At 44.7% G+C, this 21,682-nt stretch overlaps 1 protein-coding gene across 7 annotated transcripts in view; it reads left to right on the forward strand.

The window, feature by feature from the left end:
* Positions 1–21,682, forward strand: part of NFIX (nuclear factor I X) — a 257,068-nt gene that overhangs the window by 193,101 nt on the left and 42,285 nt on the right. The gene's annotated exons all lie outside the window — the stretch shown is intronic.

Raw genomic sequence — 21,682 nt, forward strand, 5'->3', positions numbered from 1 at the left:
GGCACCTCCAATTTCCCGTACAAAGTGGAAGAAAATGGTCTTCAGGCTGCTTGGGGCTTTGCCACCCTGTTGCTATTCCGCCATTTTAGGGGAGCGCAGGGTTGGCGATGTTCTCCCATCTCACTCCTGTTTCTGTCTCTTTCGCCTTCATCAAATGGCTGCAGCAAGCACAGGCTGCTCGTAAAACCTGGCTGCCAACGGGTACCAGGGCAGTGCCAAGTCTCCTCTTAAAGAGACAAAACACCTTTTTTCTTCATGTGGGATTAGCAGTCCAGCTGCAATTAGACAACAGAGGAGGCTGGAATATAGCTTAAAGAGGTACCTTTTCAACCATCCATGCAAACAACCCCATTCTATGTTTCTTCTCTCCTTCCTCATGGCATATTTAAATCCCGAGGGGAACATGTAAGGGAGGCTCTGAATCCAGATTCTTATTCTGTCTTCTGTTCTCCCCATTCAGTCCTATTCCCCTAAACATCACTATTCCTACTATTATTCCTATTTTATCATCTGCTTATTTATTATTCTAAATGTGGAAATAACAACAGCAACAATAAATAACATCACAGCTGAGCGCAGACCCAGGAGTTGCTGCTTCCTACACTTTCCCCTTCTGCTGCTTTCCCTAATTCCTGAAGACCAGAGACCTCCGCCCTTCTCCTGGTCCATTTGTTTTGCCAATGCACACTTGCCTGGAGCTAGATCTGTTGTCGCTGAGCCTCAGCTTAGACTCTGCCGCAGTCCCGTCTCAGACCATAATGCTTGATTTAGAAATATGGAGCAAAGAAGGTATATCTTTGGTTTAACTGTAGTCCATATAATATTTTAATTGGGCCAATCAACCAATTAGCTACCTATTAAAGGCTTTTGGCAGCAGAATTTTGAATAATGGCTGGCTCAATAAAAGCTATTTCCTCGCTTGTTCTGTGTCATAGGGTCCTCCTTCATTTCCTGATGGGGCCAACACAGCAACCAAGGCTTTGATCTAGTGTTTTATTAAGTCAAGGGTGTTGTTTGAAGCCTTACTTGGAACTGAGATTTGGTGGCTCTTCACTTGAGCTGTGGCTCCTCTATCAGCTCCTACTGCCATGAAGTGGTGCCATCTAGTGGCAGGAGTGTGCACTGTAGTACGGCATGACTCTTTCCCTAACACAGTGGCACTTTGCAACAATGGCCCCAGATCTATGGTACTTCTTGCTTTCCAAAAATCTCAGTTCTCCTAAATGCCAAGATTACACACACACTTCAATGAATTGTCTCCTGCCTTTTAAGGGTTTTATGCACTCCGGATGTCTGCATTATTGCAGTACAAATACAAAAGCTGAATTTCTATGGGTGGGCCCATAGGTTAGTGTTCATGCTTTGCACACTAATGGGCCTGCGTTCAATTCCTAGTGTTTTCAGTTTTGTAAAGACTTGCATAGCTCCACCTCAGACCCAGGACAACCACTGCTAGCCTGCGTAGACTGTATTGGATTATAGAAACCAGTAATATAAGCAAACTCTATACATTAACAAAGAGATAGAGATAAGCTCACAGCTGGGTTGGAATTTGAATTGCAGAGAATCCCTGATTCTATTTGTACCTAGCATCCGTAGTTGTGGAGAAAAGTCTATATACATTTAAGAGTGTGGTTTGATTTGAAGGTTCAGGAACACAAGGATCTGGGCAGGACTTCTAGCAGTGGGAATTCAATGTTCTGTATCCCCACTGCTCTATAACATCTTCCAGTAGCTATTATTTGATTACTCCATGTCTTTCCCTGCTTCTCTGTCTCACCTTGTCACCATTTGATATTGCCCAAGCATTTGAAATTATATGGGAAAGTATTCTGATAAGCCAGTTTTGGTTTCTTTGGTGCAGAAATACACCCGGCGCTGCTTACCCACTCCCTGCTCCCGCTTTATCTGCCTAACCACCTTTCTCAGAATCTCTTTCCAACTACTGCCGCTGTGCTGCATGTTGCTGTTGCCGCTGCCGTCCCTTTCTTACTAGAGGCTGCCATCCTGTGACCCAGACAATTCCTAGATCCAGAAAGCCTGATGGGCCTCTGCAGTGGGGATCAGGAGCTGCCCCTCTTGCTTTGGAGAGGCTGCTGAGCAGGAAATGGTGCCAGCATTGTTTGGAGAGCCTGTATATCCCCCCTCCCACCTCCTCCTCTGTGCCCTTGCCAATCAGAGGCCTCCAAATCATCACTGCCCCAACCAGGAGGGCTAGGCAGATGCAAAGTACCAGCAGCTTCCCTTAGTTATGGGCTGTAGAGGAGCAGGCTCTGGGCCAATGCAGGCGTTGCTGTCTTTTCTTGTTCTTTATGTGCCCTGAGAAAGATGAGGAGAGGGATTTCATCAACAAAGGCGAGGGCATGGGTTTTCTTTAGTAGAGGGTCTTTTTCATCCTGCCAGATCCAAACAGTTTGCTTGAAGAAAGGGCAGGTCTGGGGAGATGAGCATGAAGTGTGTGTGTGTGTGTGTGTGTGTGTGTGTGTGTGTGTGTGTGTGTAGGAGGGCATTCCCTGATTCTATAGGATCAGAATCCAAATAAAGAATTGAAGTCCTGATAGTATTCCCCAATTCCAACAGATAAGACCCTGATGGGGACCGTTATGCTGAAAGGACTGAGACAGTTACAGGCATTTGGAGAAGGGGAGATTATTATTGGGGATGATTTCAATGTGGTTCAGAATCCCCAAATGGATAGAAGAAACAAACATGATAAAATCACTCAAGCCATTTCACAAAAAGCTGAAGCAGCTTTGAACTTTTCAGATGGGTTGATGTTTGCAAATACTATAATATATAGAGGAGGAAAGTTATACCATCTCTTCTTCACTTTCTCATAATTCTTCATTTTTATATGTGTCCGTCTGTCCCCCAGAAAAGACATGAGCTAGTTTCTTTCTCACCAAGTTGGGGGGGGGCACCTAACATAATTTCAGATCATGCACTTATTCAAGGACTTCTGCAGGTTGAACAGCTTAGCCATCAGTATTGATGTTGGAACTGTTCTGCAGTCCCCTGCACTTGATCAGATCTTACCAAGCTTGAACTTCATGCTTTTATGGACACCACTGAGAAATATGGATAATTAAGCAGTATATACTGTAAATGCCATAAATAATATATCTATCTATCTATCTATCTATCTATCTATCTATCTATCTAGCACACCCGTACCTGTCTGCTAGTGAGCTACTCTCTGTTCACTGTGGAGTAAAACTTTGCTGGAACATTCAATGTGCTTGTGAAACTTGTCGAGCCATATGTACTGATACACTTACCAAAGGCATTAGAATACCACACTGCACTTCCATAGTCAGGGCTTGCGCATAGGTTTTTATGGTATTGAAGCCATAGTGTTGACATTGGTCCACATTGGTCAAACATTTATCTTTGTTGCATAGTCTTAGAAGGTTCTGCACTTCACCATTCATAACTGCACCACTGCTTAGAAGTAAGCCCCATCATAGGAGCCAACTCCTAGGAGCCATGGGGTCTATGTCCCACAATAAAATACTTGAGGGGGCCGCCCCCCAAAAGTTGATGGTCATTGCCATTCAAATGGTGTGCGCGCACCGCATTATGTGATCAGTTATGTGGGGCGGGGCTCACCTGGCCCCCCAGTGTTTTATTCAAATTGGCACCCCTGAGCCCCATGGATTCCAATGGGGCTCACTCACAAGTAAGTGTGTACCACTACTACATTAAGAGTTACTGTAGAGGTGCTGGGGCTATTTAATTATTATATTGTTATTATTGTTAATCTGTGTCTGTATATAGGCTTACAAGAGAGAGGAATGGAATTGGGTGGGATGTGGTTGAGTGAGTCCTTGGTGAAAATGGATGAAACTTGGCATGGCTTAGAAGAGTTTAGTGGCTCCCAAGGATCATCATCAACCACCACCACCACCACCACCACCACCACCATACTTTTACTAGGACTGATAAAATTGGGTGGTTTTCAATGCTAGTCCTACTCAGTTAATAGACCTGGCTGACTTGGCTTTGTTGATTTGATTGGTTGCACTCTGAGTAACAACTAGTTGAACACCACTCAGTATCATGGAGCAAGCTTTTGAGTTCTCCAGCATGCTTCATCAGGCTGGATGTTAGCAAAACAGAATGAGGGAGAAAAATGTGTAGAGTTGTTGCTCCAAAATCTGCAGCCTTAAAATGGAATGCAGGCCGGCTGGTGCTGATATTAAGTGGATTGGTTCACTAGGTACAAGACAGATGGCAAGGTGCACCCAGGGACCTAGGGTGCTACTGGGACAAAGAAAGCAATAATACCTGTCACCCAGTTTTTGAAATATAAAATCTATCAGTTACTCGGTTCTGTTTTCACTCTGTCCAGCCCTAATCAAAACACACAAGTTTCTTTTGAGGCAGAAGTGAAGACCAACATGGTAGTTTTAAAGCTGGAGTTTTTACAATGTACATACTTATCACAACCGGGTGTTAACAGGCTGACCTTCCTTTTGAGACCATGACCTTTCCTGCTTGTTTTCATCCCCTTTCCCTTAGGCTATGGCACAGGAAGAGTTTTCCTGAAAGGCTGTCGTCATAGGTCCTCCTCTAGATGGAGCAGAAGATCTATGTTGTGAAGTGACATGAGATTGTGAAGGGTTCATCTTCTGTGTCAGGCCTAAGAGAGCAAGCTGAGCTTCCAGGAGAGCTGCCTGTGTGCTAGTTCAGAGAGCTTTTTCTGTGGCCTGTACACTTACTGAGGTCTCTCAGATGGCACAGATAATCCTCCTGGAATTTCAGCTTACCTTTAGGCCAGGCACAGAGGATGATTCCTTCTCAGTCCACTGCCATTTAACTGAGGAAGCTCCATATAAAGGGTATCTATGAGCTAGATTTGGACCAGGGAAGTCCAGGTTTGAGTTCCCATTCATCCATGAAGCTCACATGACACTGGGCCAGGCATCATCTCTCAGTCTGATCTACCTCACAGTCTCGTGGTTGTTTTTGTGAGGATAAAATAGTGTTAGTTAGAGGAAAGATGAGTTGCTTGGAGGAAGGAGGTATTACAATAAAATAAATTGTATGTGTGACTATTGGGTAAGCTGTGAAATGACTTAATGGGGAGATATATGAGTGAATAGGTAAATATGGGATGGTGGTGGATTGGCTAGACAGCTCACCAAGCGCACACTGAGGGTTGCAGGTGGAAGATATATTGATCCATGGCTAAGTCTGCACATGAAGGATGGACCTCACAAATGATGAGCTTCTCAGTGAAGTCAGCTGGTTACTCGGAGGAGATGGGACATAAAACCTCTTGAGGAGAGGAGCTGTGCATGGGTGTCAAGATGCAACTCCTCCCTAGTCAGTCATCTCGTAAAATGTACCGGGCAGGACAAGGTTAGCTTACTGAGCCCTTGCAGAAGCAGGATAAGCAAGCAGCATTATAAAGATGTGTGATAGTGAGGGACACACACACACCCCTCCTGAAAACATGGCAGAGCCTGTAGCATAGATGAGTGGTGGCAGCTGAGCTTACTAGACAGTGACAGGGAGGGTTTGGGGCCAGGCCATGCCTGGGTGGGTTGTAGGGCCTGGCCTGGCGCAGTCCATCTGTTGCATTGTCATTCATGCCCTTTGTGTGTGTTTTGGTGAGAGAAGGGGCGGGCAGGCGCTCAACAGCTAGCCAGAGTGTGGCTGGGCTGGCTTCCAATCTGCCTTCCATCCGTGACCTTTAAGGAGCAGAGCAGTGCAAGGAGCTCTTTCAGGCAGGGCCATCCCAACCCGCAGCTTATCCAATGGCTGCTTGTAGGTTCCTTTGCCAATAATGCAATGGGAGGAGCTTGAATGATATTGAATAATGCTTGAAGAGAGGAGCTTCAAAAAAATAAATACATTGCATCATGAGGCACCTTGGACCTGTGCCCTATCCATTTAGTTACCCCTTGTCCCTGTGCTGCTGCTTCCAGTCCAGAAGCTGGTTAGATGTTAGGATATTTGAAAACACACACACACACACACACACACACACACACACACACACACACGGCTGTCTTTGGCTGATTTCCGGAGAGGCGTAATTAACAGCAGCTTGATATGCAGGAACTGTTAGGTGACAGTTCTGCTCTCCATGCTGTGAAGAGCTTCACACTGTTGATTTCTGCACATGATCTGAAAGGCATAAGAGCAGAATAGATTTCAAGTGTCCTGCAGCTTTCAGCCCAGCAAGGATTAGGCCAGTGGGATCCTATCAGGACCAGCCCACATATGAGGAAGGGGGAAGCAACTGCTTCAGGAAGTAGAAGCCCCCACGGGAACCCAGCTGCCTTAGGTTGACACCTATTTCCAGTGCGATGTCGCTGGAACCTGCTACTACTGCTGCCCAACCTGGGTAAAAGATGCTTCAGCTGTGGTGGCAGGAGTGGCGGCACTTCCTGTTTCACCTCAAGTGACAAAACAGGACATGGCTTCCCTGGATCCTGTTTGGCCTTATATAACAGCCAGTTCAGGCCTGTCTCCTTAGCATGAACAACTTGCCTGCGCAATGTAGTCTAGAGTCTCAACAAAGGATGACAATTCCAGATGGAAGCGTATGAGCTCATCCACACCACAGACTTGAACTAGTATAGCAGTCAATACCCCTTCCTTGAATTTTAATTCTGTGAGAGAATTAAGAGTATCTTAACAATTGCCAGCAACCTTTATTAACTACAGTTCCCAGGATTTTTGGCTGAGGGGGGGGGCGGGAAATAGTATTAAATCGATATAAATGTGGGTGTGGGTGAGGCCTATGGTTGTCTCTCAAGAAGTCCCAGATTCAGTCTACATCATCTTCAGCCTGTGTATACTAAAAGGTTTAAAAGGCGGAGTTTTTTGTTTGTTTGGAGGTGGGGGCAAGTTTGTCTCTTCTGTCCCATGCAGCTCCTTTCCATGCCAACCAGAGAACAAATTTCTGTGAAGCAGGGATAAAAGCTGACTTGCTTTGACAGGTATTTGGAAATGGGCAAACAGGCTGAAGGGAGAAACAAGGAGCTATCAGAGATCTAAAAGACACCAATCCCAGGGGAAGTATTAGGCAGGTCTAAAGAGACAGGATGAAGAGAAGCAGAGAGAGCTTAGAAGAAGGCAAGCTGGAGAAAAACGATGGGCCTAGAGGAGAGGGGCACACAACCAGAAACTGCTCATTTGGAAGGAGATTCTCTTGCAGGTATGATGCATCAAGACTATTTAGTCCAGGGGTGGGGGAACTTGCAGATGGTGCTGGACTACAGCTCCCATTGTTCCCGACAGCTGGCCATGTTGGCTGCGGCTGATGGGAATTGGGGAGCAACAAAGTCTGCAGGGCCTCAGGTTCTCCATCCCTCATTTAGTCTTCATAGTTAATGTTCAGCACCTTGACTTTGCCCAGAAGCACACAGGAAACTAGTGTCATAGTTCAATATATTTCTTGCGAAACAGCCCGTTAGGTGACAGGCTTCAGAATTCTGCACTGAGACGGAGACCTCCAACTCGTTTTAAAGGACAGCACCACAGAAATTAGGTTGAAGTACAGTGGTACTTCGAGTTAAGTACTTAATTCGTTCCAGAGGTCCATTCTTAACCTGAAACTGTTCTTAACCTGAAGCACCACTTTAGCTAATGGGGCCTCCTGCTGCTGCCGGAGCACGATTTCTGTTCTCATCCTAAAGCAAAGTTCTTAACCCAAGGTACTATTTCTGGGTTAGCGGAGTCTGTAACCTGAAGCGTAAGTAACCTGAAGCATATGTAACCCAAGGTACCACTGTATAAACACAGAATGGATAGCAGTAACCTGGTACACTGTGTTAAGGGAAATGTGCAAATCCTGGCCCAGGAGCAAGCTGTTAAACTGGAAGCCTCCCTCACTGCCCCCCCTACCACCACCCCCCAATGTATCACAAGGACCACCAACCACCATCGTTTCTGTCTCGTCGGTATTCGGTTTAAGTTTGTACATTTTGCAAACACCATGCTTGTTGGCATGGACATACTGTATCTGATGCCATGTATTTCCTCCCCACTCTCCCCCCTTCTGCCCTTTGCCTAGGCACTGGTGTTGGGTGTGTGCCACTCCTCAGTTCTGATTTATTGACTCCCCAGCTCACAGAGCGGGGTTTGTTATGAACAGGGAGTTAGGAAGCTGCAGACCCAGCAAGCAGGACGGGACATTCCTACATATCCCAGTGGGAACTGTAAATTCAGCACTACAAGTATCTGTGAGAGAAAATACACCCACCCCAAACATGCCATCAATCTTGCCTTTATGGGCAACAGAGCCCCTCCTGGAAGCACAGGAACCTCTCTTGTGCACCATGCAGGTTTATATGGGAATTTGTCTATGTGTGTATCGTGTGCTGCATCCCTGTGAAGAAAATGTCAATGCACCTCAGTGATGCGTGTCTATATATGGGCATAGAAGCCATATTTGCTGGTAAAGATAATGGGGGGGGGACCTTTAAAAATGAAATATAGCCTTTTAAAAAGATGTTTGGGACGTGTAGCAATTGTTCATTTCATTTCTCCTTGTGTGTAAAGTGCATTTATTTTAAGTTTCACTTTAATTTTGAAAATGACACGGGGCTGTTTCTTCAATCAATTGGCACAGTGGTCCTGTGAAGGGTGTTTAGTCCTGTTCCCTAGTGCTGTTCTCCCAAATTTACGGTAAATTGTGCCTCTTCCCTAAGTGCTCTGGTTGCCAACTGCCCTGGGACTGCAGAGCTGTGAAGGACTGACTCCTAGGAAGAGTGCTATGACCATGAGAGAGGGAGAGAGAAGCTGTTCCCACTTTCTGCCAGAAAAAAAATTCTGCCCCAAATGTCAGTTGCCCCTGGGACCTTTGCAGTGAATTGAGAAGGGTGCTCTGGCCCCTGCCACCAACCAAAGGAAGAAGTGCTTGCTGGGTAGTCTTCTGTATTTTTAATCTTTCGTAAGTTGCCTTGGAGATTGTTTGATCGAAAGACGGATGGATAAACACCACATCATTATAATAAATAAAGCTGCTATTACCTCCACAGCAGAAAAATATATAGGTTCTTGAATTTTTCTGCTGTGGGACTAATAGCAGCTTCAGGTGGAAATGTTTTGAACTAATATTTGGTTTCATTTTGTATCAATACAATTGAAACAACTGTAGCAACAAATAGGGAAACTAAAGAAGAATGAAGTCTTGCAGGGAGGGGAAAGGATGGTGATCAGTATTCAAAAATTCTGATCATTCCCCTAATTCTCCATCTGCGAGAACTTTGTACATAAAATATGCTTGAAGCCAACTAAGCGTGAAGTTCAGTATAGGCTTGTTAAGAATCTAATTCAAATTTCTCTGACACATGTATTGGTTAGTATTGGTTTTTAGTTTTCAACATTCCTGATCTCAGCTAGGACTTGGCTTGACTATCATGTTTCACATGCTATAGATATGAAAGTGTGAATGATGATGATAAGCATTTGTATAGTGTTTTAGAGTCAACAAAGCATTTCACAAACATTGTCTCAGTAAGTCATGCAACAAACGTGTAAGGTAGGCCAGTTTTATTATCATTATTTTATGGTTGGGATATGCTGAGACTGAAAGAATAATAGCTTCCTTAAAGCCACTTCATGAGTTCATAGCACACACATTGGAACCAGGGTCTTCCTTGTTTTCAACTCAATTTCTCTGACCCAGCCTACATGTTATGGGGACGTGCATGAGTGCTGTAGGTGAGTACGGACCTATGTCTCTCTGGAAATGGATAGTTGAAAAATTGTGTGTGATACGGCATTGTTGTGCCAGCATTTCCATGTTCCCTGCATGCAGCAGCCTGTGAAGTACAGGAGGGGCAAGAGATGCCAACACAATGATTTCACCTCACAATATTTTTTAGCTACACATTAGTGGGGAGCTGCAGGTTGAAATGTCTGTAACTGTCTGCAACTGCAGTACCAAATAACTGGTTTGAAGGAACCTGCTGATATATTTTGATATTCTCAAAAAAGATTAAGGGGCAAATCAACTTAATCTGCCCCCCCCCCTTGTTGCCAGAGCATGCTAGCATGTGTGGGCCTGCAGTCCATTTGCAGTGGGTGCAGGGACAAAAGGCATTTGCTTGTTTTTCTATGAGGCAAGCTTATTTGTGTGTGCCTGTGTCACCCAGTCCAGAAACAGTGGTCAGTCTCTCTTTCCTTCATGTGCCCCATCCCCCTTTGACAGGTCACAGTTCCAGCTTTTCCATTCTGCTGAATGACAAGAAAGAGCAGCTCTGTACTGGAAAGGGAAAGCGATTTTGTTTGCTCCTTCAGCTCCTCTAAAAGAGTGTTGCCAGGTTGCAACCAGAGATTTCTCCTTTATCATCAAATCTGTTGCTGATCAGGGAAGATTCACTGGCCATAGATTCTTCTGCCCATTTCCCTCCATTACAGCTAAAACAAGCTGGCTTCCAGGTGTGCACCACACAGCAGGTGGGACAAGTGGACAGGATCTGTGGAGAAACAGCTGTTGAGTCTCCCAATTCAGCAGTAGATCTAAACGGGGGTTAGGAAATGCCCAGGCTTAACATAACACTCCAGTTTTAGGGAAGAGATGTTTTCCCCAGCAGCTACTATCGTTCTACCACAAAGAGATATCAGATGATGAGTCAAGGGCCATGAGTCAACAAAGTCCAAACGCTACCGAGTATAGCTATAGAGTAACTTCTCCTTGACCTGGCGTGTTGCTCTCTCTCTGTCAGCTCCCTCAGCCTGACGTTTGAGAAAGCACCTTGTTGGAACAGGAGAACATGTAATAGTATGCTATCTGTACTGTTTCAATGCAAAAAGAGAATTTCTGGACTGCAACCTGGCATCCTTTTCTCAAAATAGCTGCCACCCATCTCTTCCCCACATCTCATTTTTGGAAGAGGTTTTCAAGGAAGGGGCCATTGCCTGTGGACTGGGCAAGATTGTCCCCTCTCCCGCTCCCAGGCTGTAGATTGGGCAGAGAGGAGGCTTGCCAGGCCTGTGAGGGACAGATAAAGAGTTCGGCAAAGTGTTTCGTCTGCTCAGGCAATGGATCTGTTTGTTTGTTCAGCTGCTGCCTCCAGATAAGGATTTGTTCTGCCAGATAAAAGCACCTTTGAGGTTTGGAGATCACAGCCCTTGGGGAAAAGACTAGTACGCCAGTTTGGGGGAGTCGTGGCACACCAGATTGGCAGACAGACAAACCAGCCTATGCACCCGAGAATTGTCTTCTTTCATGTGCATGCAAGATTGGGGGCAAAGGGCAGTTCAGTAATAGGGCAGCTAGAAGACTTTGAGTTGCAGCAACTAATACAGGAACATGGAGAAGCTAGGTGGTGAGGAGGACAAGGAAGTGTATAAAGCACTTAAGAAGGAAGAGCCCCCACTGCAGCCATTTTTACCACTTCTGACCTACAATTAAATCTTTCCCAAATTATAGAAGGTTTTCACCCTAGACAAATTATAAATTATAGGTGGTTATATCTGGTCTGTGACCGTAATAAATCCATTCATTCATTATAGATGGTTTTCACCAACTGACGTTCAGACCCTGTGTTACATGAGTCCCTTTCTATGTCCATCAGAGGCTCCTGATTTGAGATGCAATATTGTTAATATCCATCAAACAGCTTCCCTTTTCCAATTTGCCCTGCGTAATGTGCACACCAGTCCGCATAGTATACTGGATAAGAAAAAATTGGTTCTTCTCCATGGTAGGCAGCATGGCCTTGTCACTAAGAAAGTGGGCTACTGGCTTAGAATTGTATGTCTGTATAAGACATACTCCAACTCTGCCTCAGAGCAATCATTTTGCTCTCCAGAACTATACTCAGGTATAGTCCTCTATTCCTGCCCCACCTCGCAAGGTATATTGCCTGAGTTTAATATTTTGCTTATAACCTTGGTTTGTTTTACTTATGGATTGACATTATGGGCAAACCATATTTTGGCCACCTCACCCTAGTTGCTCACCAAACCAAAAAGGCACAAGGCAAAAGCAGCTGGGAAACAAATCAATTTTGGAGAAACAAGCCAGCCTGGGCTCCTTTGAAGGAAGCTGTGATATATTAATTTAATAAATATAAATAGTATTTGATTGTCTATGGGATAACTCATGCATAGCTAGAGTTTGTTAAGCAAAGCATAGGTTAGCATTATGTGCAAATCAGGCTGTTATGAACATGACAGGGAACGTGCCCAAGCCTTAATTAAATCTTCTGAGAACTGCGTCCCATGATATATTTAAAAGATACGTCTGTGGATGGCAGCTGTATCATGTCTAAAGAACTGTCAAAATATACTTGGGTCAGAAAGATCAATACACAATTTGCAGAGTTACTATCAGAATTTCCCCTAGCATGCATTTAAGCACCTTTCCTCTTTGTTGAATAAACAGTGATGTGTAAAACCATGTTGTGCTATCACTCTGAAGTGGAACAAGTAGAAACCCATGATTAAGCTGGCCACAAGATCTTGGTCATTCTTTACATTTTGATATATGGAAGCATATAAGGAAATTATGCACTATGTTGCATTACTGAAATGGTGTTTTAGAGTTTTTTGCTTTTGTGTGAGCTGCCTTGAGAGAGGGGCCATGCTTCTTGCTCTGAAAGCCCTAAATATATTTCAAATAAATATTTGAATAAATTTCCTTCCAAGGTGGATGCATGATTGCATTTAGCAGTGAGTGGTCCTGAGACTGTATCTTTGTTCTTTAAAATCTGGTGTGAAAAGCTGTCCTCAAGTAAGAATGCTTTCTCACTTTTCTTTTCTCTATATGTCTCATGTATAGAAACAGGCATTCTATGCCATTCTATGCAAGTCCAATATTGTGGCAAAGTACTGCAAATTACTTTGGCCAACAAGTGTCTAAGATTCATCATGGACTATTCTCACAATTCAAAGGCAAATATTTTTAGCCATTATCCATTTTAGCCATGTCTTGTATGTTTTATAGGAAACAAAAGTACTCAAGTAGTAGTAGTAGTAGTAGTAGTAGTAATAATAATAATAATAATAATAATAATAATAATAATAATAATAATAATAATAATTATTTATTTGTACCCCGCCCATCTAGCTGGGTTTCCCCATCCACTCTGGGCGGCTTCCAACAAAGATTTAAAATACATTAAAATGTCACACATTAAAAACTTCCCTAAACAGGGCTGCTTTCAGATGTCTTCTAAATGTCAGGTAGTTGTTTGACATCTGATGGGAGGGCGTTCCACAGGGTGGGCACCACTACCAAGAAGGCCTCTGCCTGATTCCCTGTAACTTGGCTTCTTGCAGTGAGGGAACCACCAGAAGGCCTTTGACGCTGGACCTCAGTGTCCGGGCAGAACGATGGGGGTGGAGACGCTCCTTTAGGTATACTGGGCTGAGGCCGTATATGCTGGAAGTGGTGCTTAGAGATCAGTAGCCAATATTTTCCCTACAAAACTAAGGGTTTGCTTTAAAGCAACATGAAATAGTCCAACGATTGCATGTGCCTACTTCCATCCTCCATCTCTGTGAGGCACTAATTCAGTGTGAGCTCTAGTCCAGAGAGGTTATCCATGTGTGCCATTTTGGATTTCGGATATGAAAATGTTTTAAGGTCCTCATTACTTCAGAAGGGGCTAGGAGTGCTCAGTGTGCCAGAACACTCAGTGCCTAGCATTACGAAACAGCCCTGAGGAGATGGGCAAGCTATGATCTGTAGGATTGTTCATGACGGAAACTTTTCAGTTTTGAGTGGTTGGTAGGGAATAGCAAACAATTGGTAGCATGTTTATCCTTAGCAATAAGGGAAGATGCATATGGGTGATGGTTTGGAATGCGCGAGCAGTTCTTTGATACTTGGATTTTAGCTAAATTTCATCTGCCCAAAGTGAAGGTGCACTTATGGCACTTTCTGCCACAGGTGTGCATTTGCTGCCTTTATATGTTGGGGGAAATGTGGAACTGGAGAAGACGAAATGCAGACATTTGAGAGGGAATTGTCAGTATAGTCTGGAGCTTGTGTGGGCGTGAGGAAGATAATACTTATAATAATAATAATAATAATAATAATAATTTATTATTTATACCCCGCCCATCTGGCTGGGCCTCCCCAGCCACTCTGGGCGGCTTCCATAGAAACCAAAAATACAGTAAAATATCAATATGAGAGTACCCCTAAACATTTTTTAAGAAAAAAAAAAAAAGCACTGGCAGTAGCTGTAACTTTGAGGGGGATATCTCTTCCTTGTGCACCTCTTACTCATGAGCTAAGAGTTCTTACAGGGTGTTGCAATGAAACTTTGCAACTTTGCCAAGACAGCTAGTCAGTTTGAGAAACTGAGATAGGGCTTTAGGTTTGCAGTATATCAAAGGCCAAACAGATAGGCACCTTGCAACAAGGACACACAACTGCCAATCCCTCTGGCTCTAATGCTGTGGTTCTCTAAAGGCTGTGACAGGCAGTGGCGTAGCGTGGGTTGTCAGCACCCGGGGCAAGGCAAGTAATTTGCGCCCCTAACCTGGGGCAAGGCAAGTAATTTGCGCCCCCTAACCTCTAACCTGCCGCCGCTGCCAGCTTCTTCTTGCTGCTGCCTGGTCTGGTCTGGTGTGGTTCTCTCCTGCGCTCAGTGCTGCGCTGGGCGGCCGCTGCACTGTCCCTCCCCCAGATAGTCCCTCGCTCTCTCTCCGCACCGCACGCCTGGCACCCCCCCTCCACAGTGGGCGGCGACCCAGCGGCTCGGATCGGATTCGCACAGCCAGCACTGCAGTGAGAGAGAGTGAGTGAGCCAGGTAGGGGCAGAGAGCTGCGAGTGCGAGCGCGCCCCCCCAGATGTTGCGCCCGGTGCGGCCGGCCCCCCCTGCACCCCCCACGCTACGCCACTGGTGATGGGAGAGGAAGGCAAGTGTGCCAGGATGATTCAAGGACAATCAAAGAAACATTTAAACATTTCAGTGTAGTAGGATAAAGTAGAGTATACCGTAATTTTTTTAATTAATTTTTTTTAAAATTTGCAGAATATGTAGCTGCACTGTTTTTTACTTTCTGGATGTCCCATGATCATATTCTAGTGATCTGTGTTATAAATCGAGCACTGCTAGGAGTTGTTTCTTTTTTGTTTTCCAATATATTTCTTACCAATTAAAAAAATAAATGGTGTGGCACAAGCAAATTTTTATGCTGAAAATGCCCAGATAAAACAGTCTGAGAACCACTGCTCCAATGGCTCCTTAAGTGTTAAGCAAAAACTTTCCCTATAACCAGGCCTTTGGCCTTCAACTATCTGTTGCCTTTTAGAAGTTGGTGGGATGTTTTTAATGTATTTCTCTTTCCTTCTGGTTTTAATGCATCTGTGTGGGGTTTATCGTCCATTTGGTTGTATGTGTCTTTGGGTTGCCTTGTGCAAGATAAAGTGACTGACAAATTTAATAATTAATAATTATTTTTAAAATGCAGAAAAAAACCCAGCTATTATCTAACTAAAGACTTATGTGAGAAACATGTCTGGTTCCTAGAACCTGCTGCTTTCATTCGCTATCTGACTGAAGCAATTAGCGATCATTTTCTAATCTTATCTGGACAAGGCTAACCTCTTCCAGGAGTTTAGGGTGAAACTGAATCTCTTTCTCTCTCTGCCCCCCTAAGGTCAGCTGTTAAGGTCATTTTAGAAGGTGGCGCTGCAGTGCCACTCCTGGCAAAGTAGCAAACAGGTGATGATGACCAGGCAAGAGCTCCATGGCAGCATGGCATTCCCTGCCTAGATCAACTCACCTTGCCCAGCTCATTGGGCAACTTTTAGGAGTCTCATAATAATAACAGTTTTCCAGGGTGGGGGCTGTCTTACCCAACCTTATTTGGAATATCCTATAGCCACATAATTGATGGCACCATATATTGTTGAGAGCTGTGATTTTTGTCACTGCCACTTGTTGAAGTTGTTTTTAGCATATTTTTCCGATGTTATTATTGTTAGCTGCTTCAAGAGCTATGCTGGGAAGCAGGGGTTTTTTTCTTTTTCTTTTTTCAGTCAACCTTCCCAAAATAAATAAACAATACATTCTCTCAATCCTATTTTTCTCCTTGTTTCAGAAATAGAACTTCTGATTCCTGATTTCTTCCCTTGTCCTGCTCCCAACATCATCATCATCACTATTATTATTAACATTTATATACCATCCTTCATCCAAAGATGACCACAACATTAAAATACAATATGAAAACACAAATTACACAATAACTTTAATCACTTGGGTTTTTTGCAAATACCTTGAACATTATCTGTCACCTGTTGCACACAGACCACATTTCTTATTTGCTCAGAGAAGAGGTTTTTCTTATGTTTGCTGCTGGCTCCGCCTCCTTATTTATGCAACTGGCCCCGCCTCCCAAAGGTGTTGATAGGTTAACTGGGGTTTGGCGGGACTAGCACAGGGAGGTGGGCCACTCCAACCAGCTAGTGAGTCCCACGTGGCCAGAGGTGCTGTGCGTGGTCCTTGCAAAGGGCACCCACAAAGGAAGGTGTGAGCGCTCATTCTTGTGTAGATATCACAGTTTCTGAGACTACCATGCATTGCAGTGCAGGATTGAACACCTAGCCACATTTTAAAGAGGGACAATAGCAGTGCTTTTCTCTATTGCCCCCACAGCAAGACTCTTCTCCCATCTATTGTGGAGATGATATCTTGCCATTGTCGCTGAGTGAAATTTACTTGTGTGAATATTGAACAATGGCCAAAACAGTTCTTGTGACGGATTTTTTGTGCGATCCCAAGGGAAGGCTGTTCAATCTGTGTTATTGAGGCAACAAAGTACGTTGCAATATGCACAGTACATTTCGTTAGATGAAGATGACACCCCACCTAAGAAATTATGATGTCTGAAGCTGACCTAAAGCAACATGGGTATCTGAAGTGCGTTCTGCCTGTTTCCTTCTTCAAGTTCTCTGCTCTGCTGCCACAACATTTCTTTAAACTGGAAAGAAAAACAAAATCATGATTTATTAATTCTGAAGCAAACCCCCGGTGCCTCTCTTGCGCGTAGTGTTTAAGAATTTATCTTCTATCTGTCCCTGGGCTAAGCAAAGCCACGCTCCTCTGTCCGATTGCCGGTTGCCTGCTGCCGGCGTTGGGGGAGCAGTCCTAGCCGCCAGCACTAAAATGGCTGCCAAGTTTTAAAATGGCTGCCAGCAGTCGCAAGGCCGAAAGGGAACAGTGTGCCTCGGCCAACTTTGAAAGGGAAGGGAGAAGAGGTGGGGGGAAGAGAGAGAACCAACTCTGAAATATTTCCTTAGTGCTTCCCCAGCTGTTGCAGAGTATGAGGCACATTTCCTGGCTTCTTTTTGCTTTGCTTTGGCTCCGATAGAGGTAAACTTGCAGTGTTGTTGACATAGGTAACCTGAGTTCTGCAGCTAGCCTTGCTGCGCCAAGTCTGGACAGGAAAGGGATGGGCTGGTTAACTCTTTGGGGGTCTTAGGCCTCGTTTGCGTGGTGAGCGCAGGTGGTCTTACAGCACAGGGTTGAGGGGCTCAAAAATTAAGGACAGTAAAACTATTTGAGGTCCCATAAATATTTCGTCTTGTATTTTACCTGCCCAGATACTTCTCTTTCTCTGTCACTTGCTGAATTATCAATAAACCACGATAAACGTTTCTTTCAAGATGCCTAGAAATCTGCTAGGTAGGCCATGCCCACACCACTGTCTGTGGGTACTTGGCAAGATACGAGATGCAAATCAGAGCTTACATTTAGAGGAAAATAGGGTGGCGCTGTGGTCTAGGGCTTGCCGATCAAAAGATCAGCGGTTCGAATCCCCGCCAGGGGGTGAGCTCCCGTTGCTCGGTCCCTGCTCCTGCCAACTTAACAGTTCCAAAATACGTCAAGTGCAAGTAGATAAATAGATACCACTCCGGTGGGAAGGTAGACGGCATTTCTGTGCACTGCTCTGGTTTGCCACATGTGGATGAACGCCAACTCCCTCGGCCTATAGAGCAAGATGAGCACCGCAACCCCAGAGTCATCCGCAACTGGACTTAACAGTCAGGGGTCCCTTTACCTTTAGGGCATGTTTCTGACCCTCATGGTTAAAGAGAAAAGGGGTTTTTCTCCTAACCAAGAGGGATATTTTTTCAATCAGCAGAGGAATGGGTTTGGACACTGGGAGGAAATGAGTCTTTAGCCAACTAGGTCTAGGATTCCTAGTTACCATTTAGCATGGAGTTTCTTTGAGAAGTGTAGAAGAAAAAGAATGCAGGCATGGTCTGCTTCTGCCACCATAGCAAGTTGAAGACAGGATGACTTCCATCTGCGACAATATTCCTTTCAAAGCAGGCATGACAGGCGCAGGAACTCTATGCTAGATGGCATCTGGAAACTAGGTAGTATTGAAAAAACGACAGGAACAAACCCATACACTTCAACTTTGGATTCATTCTGGTTTACATGGATTTGAATCCCCACTCAAACACTAGAGATGGGTTGAGGGAGTGGAAATAACTTTGGAATACTTTGATAGTTGCTGTGAAACCTGTTTAAAGCTCGTTAAAGTATGGGATCTTGATACTTAGCCATACTTAAAATGTCCACCCCCACCCTCATGTATCTGTGCATCATTTGTACTGTATCTTCTTTCTTAGGTTCATATCTTTGCAAGACGATTTCAAAATTTCTCCATTTCTGTGCACCTAGTAAATCATGTAACTCCTTTTCACTTCACATTCATTATAGTTCTATAATTCTTACAGTAGTCCTGTAAGGAAGGTCGGTATTATTACCCTCATATTGCAAAAAGGGGTGCTGAATTAGAGAAAGTGGCTTACCTAATGGAATATACACATTACCTTTGCTCCAGTGCACTCGTACTGCTGCCGCTTGAAGTCAGGTACACATGATGTTAGCCACAATCCATATCTATTAGTTTCTTGAGAAATACTCTGGCTTGATACGTTTTCCTTCAAACCAGCTTTCATCTAACTTGAAAATGCAAGCTGCAGATAAGGTGAGATGTGTACAGTTCAGGCAGCCATTGTGCATGGGCAGCTGGCAGCTTCCTTGAACAGGATTTTCAGGGGGTTGCGGGTGAGGGGGAGCAAAATCAGGCAATGCACATTAGGTGAAGATGTTGCCACCCCCCTCCCTGGTGTGTACAGCAATGTTCAAATGTGAATTAAACTGCAGCTGGGGTAGGGGGAGCAACCTCACTGCATTTTAAGCCACTAATGTACGAATACTTAGTGAGCTCATGGTAGAAAGAGAGTCAAACCAGGCACTTGCTGAGTTATAGTGCAGTCTTTTAGCTGCTGTAGATTCCAGTTCACCTGGCTGATTAAAAACCACTGATTTGAAGGGCTTTTCTTTTCTTGTCAAGTGCTCTCTCTAGAATTTGGCATTTCAATGTGCTCGTGCAATACCTCTGGCACCTAATGACCAGGGTGGACAAACTCTTTTGCTTCCATCCTTGGGGTTCTTTGAGGCTTGAGAGGCATTAGCTGGTAAATGAAACCTTCAGGGAAAGTCGTTCTTAAGTGGTAGTGAGGCCTTGAGGAAAAGTGTGTGTGTGTCTAAAAGGACAAGCCAGTAAATAGCACAGTGACTTGTGGGGACAGAACAATGGAAGCCCTTGAAGCTCTGCAAAGGGAGCAGAAGCTAAAGATCTGCATGCTCCAGAGGAAGCCCATCACATTCTCTCTGTGTATATATACCCCCATGTCAGCTTCTGATATAATAAGGTGGTGGCTTCCATGTTTGCATGGATGTGATGGGGTGGTCCCACTTATTAAACAGAGTCAGACTAAACCCAACAGACAGTTTAGGGCTCACCCAGACTTTACAGCTCAGTCGGAGTAAACATCAATCGCGCAACACTGCTCAGCCCCAGCTTTCTGAGCACAGGCCAAGCAGAAGTGTGGACAAGCCCTAAGCCCTCAACTCTTATATCCTCAACCTAAATAATCCCTGCCCTGAAACAAGCAAACTCTTAAGATCTTGTTGCACATTATAACAGTGGGTCTTTAAATGAGATCCAGTCACATGGGAAGTGAGGCTTGATGGGCTGCAATTAAATGTGAAAAAATGATTTGCAAATAAGGGTGCTGAACCTTTCCCGCTCCTGCTTATCACCCCCTGATTTGTCCCTCAAGCTGATTTTCTCCATGCCTAAGTCAGTTTTGATAGAGGAACCTAGCTGGAGGGAATCACATCAGGTGACAAACTGCAGGGAGGTAACAAGGAGCAGTGGAGAATTAGCAATCTGTTTGCTTTTTAATTTGGATGCTCCCTCTCTCTCTTCTGTATGAATGGGGCAGACCCACATTTAGTCTGCCACTATTGCATGTGGTTTTGACCTTCGTGCATCATATTCCATCACTTAAGTGCTTCTAGGTCTGTTGATCTATTGACAGTTTAAACCTGGGTTTCCCAAACTTCGGTCTACAGCTGTTCCTGGACTACAATTCCTATCATCCCTGACCACTGGTTCTTCTACTTAGGGATGATACCTATGTGGGGAATAAGCACAGAGCCATCCAGGATCATATGTGTGTGTATATTTTTTAAAAATTAATAGCAGCCATAGGTAAAAGGTAAAGGGACCCCTGACCATTAGGTCCAGTCGCGGACGACTGGGGTAGCAGCGCTCATCTCGCGTTATTGGCCGAGGGAGCCAGTGTTTGTCCACAGACAGCTTCCGGATAATGTGGCCAGCATGACTAAGCTGCTTCTGGCAAACCAGAGCAGCACACGGAAACACCATTTATCTTCCCGCCAGAGTGGTACCTATTTACCTACTTGCACTTGACGTGCTTTTGAACTGTTAGGTTGGCAGGAGGGACCGAACAATGGGAGCTCACCCTGTTGCGGGGATTCGAACCACCGACCTTCTGATCGGCAAGCCCTAGGCTCTGTGATTTAGACCACAGCGCCACCCTCGTCCCTTAATTGCAGCCATAGGGGGACCAAATTGGATTGGGACTGCAGCACTGGTATGGTATTTGCATGTTTTTCCCGAAGGGGCAAATAGCAGCTTCAGGAAAAGAGAGGGAGAATTTAATTAGGAGAATAGAACTGGTGTTGAGGTGTGTGTGGAATTAAACACATGGCAGGAAATGCCATGTACATTTCTGAGCACAATTCAAAGTGTTGGTGCTGACCTTTAAAGCTCTAAATGGCCTTGGCCCAGTATACCTGAAGGAGCGACTCCAACTCCATCTCCATCGCTCAGCCCAGACACTGAGGTCCTCCTCTGAGGTTCTTCTGGCAGTTCCCTCACTGCAAGAACTGAGGTTACAGGGAAGCAGGCAGAGGGCCTTCTCAGTAGTGGCGCCTGCCCTGACATCCTTCAGATGTCAAGGAGATAAAGAATTACACAACTTTAAGAAGACATCTAAAAGTTGGTGTTTTATGTTTTAACATATGCTATAAGCCATCCAGAGTGGCTGGGGAAACCCAGACAGATAGGCAGGGTTACTACTACTACTACTACTACTACTACTACTACTACTAGGCTGTCCCTGCCTAGGCACAACCACCAACTGTGTTACCAAATTAACCTTCATCCTTCAGATTTTGTAGTGTGCCTGTAGACAAGGAAGAAGGAATGATCTCATAGGTTGTGTCAGGCCAGAGATGCCTGCAGAACAAGAAAAAATGCTTGGCAGAATAGACCTCAGTATTAGGCAGGTGAAGTGGCATGCCTCAGGAAGCAGGTTTGGCAGTGCTATTAAAAGGCAAGCAAACTGCCAGTTATTTAGTT

Source organism: Podarcis vaucheri, assembly GCF_965113315.1.
Source record: "Podarcis vaucheri genome assembly, chromosome: 17".
Taxonomy (NCBI): domain Eukaryota; kingdom Metazoa; phylum Chordata; class Lepidosauria; order Squamata; family Lacertidae; genus Podarcis; species Podarcis vaucheri.